Source organism: Myotis brandtii, unplaced genomic scaffold (assembly GCF_000412655.1).
Source record: "Myotis brandtii unplaced genomic scaffold, ASM41265v1 scaffold509, whole genome shotgun sequence".
Classification (NCBI taxonomy): Eukaryota; Metazoa; Chordata; class Mammalia; order Chiroptera; family Vespertilionidae; genus Myotis; species Myotis brandtii.
In genome coordinates, this window is record NW_005369409.1 from 80,168 (window position 1) to 84,392 (window position 4,225).

Sequence of the window (4,225 nt, forward strand, 5' to 3'; positions counted from 1 at the left end):
AACGCCACTTCTTCAAAATAGACTCGCCCAGGCCGAAAACCGACTTCTGCGCATGGGCCACGAAATTTCAATCGCACTGTACGTGCGCGCCCGCATGTGGTATTTTGTGGAAGAGCCACACTCAAGGGGCCAAAGAGCCGAATGTGGCTCTCGAGCCACGGTTTGCCGACCACTGACCTAGGGATTAAATACGGATTTCCTGGGCCCCTCTCAAGAATCTGTGTTTTAAACAAATGATTCAGGCATGCAGCCAGGGGTGAAAAGCCCTTAACCAAGTAGTTCTCAAGTTTGAGCTTGAATCAGAATCATCTGTAAGGCTTTTTAAAAACACAAATCGCTGGGCCCCATCCCCAGCGCTTTAGATTTGCTTGGCCTGAAGAGGGGCCCGAGAATTTGAATTTTTCCCAATTTCCCAGGTGATGTTGATGTTATTGGTTCAGGACCACACTCTATGAACAACTGGAATAGCCTATCTTAGTTTGATCTTTTTTTTAAAAAATATATTTTATTGATTTTTTACAGAGAGGAAGGGAGAGAGATAGAGAGTTAGAAACATCGACGAGAGAGAAACATCGATCAGCTGCCTACTGCACATCTCCTACTGGGGATGTACCCGAAACCCAGGTACACGCCCTTGACCGGAATCGAACCTGGGACCCTTCAGTCCTCAGGCCGACGCTCCATCCACTGAGCCAAACCGGTTTCGGCATCTTAGTTTGATCTTGATGTCAAATAATTCCTATGGCCTCTTCTTCAGTTTGTCCCTGCAAGGAATAACTGCTGAGGGAATTGGAATTAGCCACTATTGGCTAATCTCAAGTCAATCTCTACTCTGCATAGCACTGCAGAAAACAATCAGCTCACATTCCTCTCAAGATCACCAAGGTTAAGCAGAGGGTGACACACATACACACACCTCAAACCACTTGCTTCCTAATGGAAAAATTTTCTTCCACAACTTCTGGCCCCTGCAGGTCAGGGCTGGCCCAGCAGGGAACAGCAATATTTGACCCACTCTAGAGTGCAACTGAGGGACCTGAATCTCCATGCAGATAGGTCAGCAACCAAATGAACAGTTTTCCAGCAGAAGATAAGCTTAACCTTGATAACAGAAGCCTAATCTTGTCACATTTACAAGGGTTACCATGCCTCAGGAGAACTCTTGAGTTTCTATCCCAAGGCTGATGATCCTATTGCTTTTACCCCCATGTCCTTCAAAGGCATTCCTGAGCTTGTACAAAGAAGTAGGGAAAAGGGGACTTTTCTCAGGAAAATGTGGGAAAAAATTCCAGTGAGGGTTTTTAGAAAATAGGGTTTCATGACGCACATAGAACCTGAGAGTATGACATAGCTACACTATCTGCGAAAGGCACTCTAACAAATAGCCTGTTGAAATATTGCCATGAATTAAACTATACATAGCTTGTTATTATTATCCTATATAATAAAAGGGTAATATGCTAAGTGTCCGGTCAACTGGTCAGCCGTTCAACCAATCAAAGCATAATATGCTGATGATTTTCTAAGGCCTCTCAACCACTCACTATGATGTGCACTGACCACCAGGGGGCAGATAGTCGACTGGTCAACCAGTCACTATGACATGCACTGACCGCCAGGGGGCAGACACTCCAACAGGTAGGTTAGCTTGCTGCTGAGGTCTGGCATGCCCTGGAGCCCTCCCATGGTCCCTCCCCTGATGGCCAACCTCCCTCATCGCTCCCCAGCCCTGATCGTGCACCAGTGGGATCCCTCCTCCTGGTCTGCACCCTCTTGCAATCCGGGACCCCTCAGGGGATGTCTGAGAGCCAGTTTCGGCCCAATCCTTCAGGCCAGGCCAAGGGACCCCACTGGTGCACGAATTCATGCACTGGGCCTCTAGTTATTCTTAATATATGATGTTTTGTCTGTAAAATTGGGAGGAGTGCTTCCATTTCTACTCTTGGAAGTTTTTTGACAGTGATATTATTTGAAAATTTGGCTGGGTATGGGGGAGATGAGAAAGGAGGTGATCCACAGTGCCTGCTCTAGTCTGAGAGGTTCTATGGAACTTGATGCCCAGAAAAGATACCTCAAAATTGCTTAGCACTTTATGATTTACAACCCTGTTACATAATCTCCATGAATTTCTACAGAAGAGGAAAGGAGGCCCAGAGAGATAGCATGAGGTGGCACTCAGTGAGTGGTATGTATGATTAAGATTCAAATCCAGATCTCTTGATCTAAAATCCAGTGCTCTTAACACATCAGCACAAGTGGTACAAATACAGACTTTGATACCTGCTTCCCAAGGCTACTGCATGGACTGTGGATAATGTGGCCCAGAGTGCTCTCTAGAATTCTACCCCTTCCTTCCAATTGCTTACTTCTGGCATTTCTAAGGTGTGGTGAAACCCAACAAAGAACCACGGCAGTGATCTAAGTGAAAATTAACTGTAAAGTTGTATATGCTAACTTAGAGAGTTTATTAGACTGAGATTGGAAACTTTTAAAGCACTGTGATGATTTAAATAACATATTCTGACAGTAGTACAGCAGCACCTAACTTAGGATGTATGGGGAGTGCCAAATTCTTCCCCCACTCCAAGTTTTATTGAGATATAATTGACAATAACATTATATAAGCTTAAGGTATACAATACAATAATTTTGATTTATGTATATGTTTTGAAATGATCATCATAATAAGTTTAGTTAACATCTATCACCATCATCTCACAGTTAGAAAATTATTTTTCCTTGTGATGAGAAGATTTAAGATCTACTCTCTTAGCAACTTTCAAATATACAAAAGAGTGGTGTTAGCTATAGTCATCATATTGTACATTACATCCCCAGAAATTATTTGTTATAACTGGAAGTTTGTACCTTTTTACCACCTTCACCCCATTCCTTCACCCTCACCCCCACTTCTGGCAACCATAAATCTGATCTCTGTTTCTATGAGTTTGGTTTTTTGTTAGATTCCACATATAAGCAAGTTTATACAGTATTTGTCTCTCTGTGTAACTTATTTCACTCAGCACAATGTCCTCAAGGTTATTTCAAATGGCAGAATTTCCTTATTTTTTATGGCTGAATAATATTCCATTATACATATACATCATATTTTCTTTATCCATTCACCCATTGTTGGACACTTAGAATGTTTCTATATCCTGGCTACTGTGTATAATGCTGCAATGAACATGGGGGCTCAGATATTTCTTCAGATCCCAAATTGTTAAGAGCTGCTTAAGTTATTAGGTATAGCTAGAAAGATATAACCAGTAAAGAACAAGGTTTGTTGGCTGATATGAAAATAAATACTATGCCACCTCCATGTAATACCACTGTCTATGGTGACATTTCTGAATTAGTTACTTTAAAGAAAAAATATTATTTTCTTGATCCCCCAAAGTCTAGTAATGCCATCTATCTCTTGGTACAATTCTGGGAAAAGATTTTTCCTCATAATTCCCTCTATATTGCTTGGATGCTAATCAAGGGTCAAGGAAAGCAACATACCTGTGAGAAGCTCTTAGTACACATTCCTGTTGCCCATCTTTCTGTAGTCAGATTTTCTCTAAACTAAGAAACTTCTTTCTTGGGAAGCTTCAAAACCTCAAGATGATTGCAATGAGCTCTTAAGACATGTGACCAAAAGTAAGAAGCGTTTTCTTCCTCTTCAGACCTCGTGCTTCTTCCTTTTTCCCCCTGTGTTTTTTAGTTTTATTTTGTTTTCTAACTAGTTCATTTCGGGGAAGCTAAGGGAGTGTTCCCAGAAGTGCCAAACTCCTGCTTGGTGTTTATTGCAAAACAGATATTTAGTGAGAAGATTTTATCTTGTGCCCATCACAAGTTCCTCCGGATTTCTTGCTCCCTGGGAGCTCTTGTGGTCACTCAGTTGGTTCAAGCCCTGTGTTGGAAGCAGTTCTAGCCAACATACCTGGAATTGAACATGTGAATTGGTAGAGAGAGGCCTTTCTTCCCTTGTTTGTTTCCTGAAACTGGTGTGCTTCTTCAACTAGGTCTCAGGTATGTTTGAGCCTTGGAATCAGGCTGTGTAATTCTGCTTCTTTCCCCTCTGACTCCTCCTTTGTTTGCCACAAACTTGACTGCCTATTGAAGAGATTACCCATGTTGTTCTTTGGCTTGGGGTGTACAACAGCCCATTTACAGGGCCAGCCCTTGGCAGAACTAGGAGTTTCTAGCCAGGTCTTGATAGTTTAACTTTAGTACTCCC

At 42.3% G+C, this 4,225-nt stretch overlaps 1 protein-coding gene across 1 annotated transcript in view; it reads right to left on the reverse strand.

The window, feature by feature from the left end:
• Positions 1-3,549, reverse strand: part of LOC102246991 (toll-like receptor 13) — a 39,766-nt gene extending 36,217 nt beyond the window's left edge. The window contains exon 1 of the mRNA XM_014548457.1: positions 3,508-3,549. The gene's annotated coding sequence lies outside the window, so the exon portion shown is untranslated. The remainder of the gene's footprint in view (positions 1-3,507) is intronic.
• Positions 3,550-4,225: the final 676 nt, after the last annotated feature.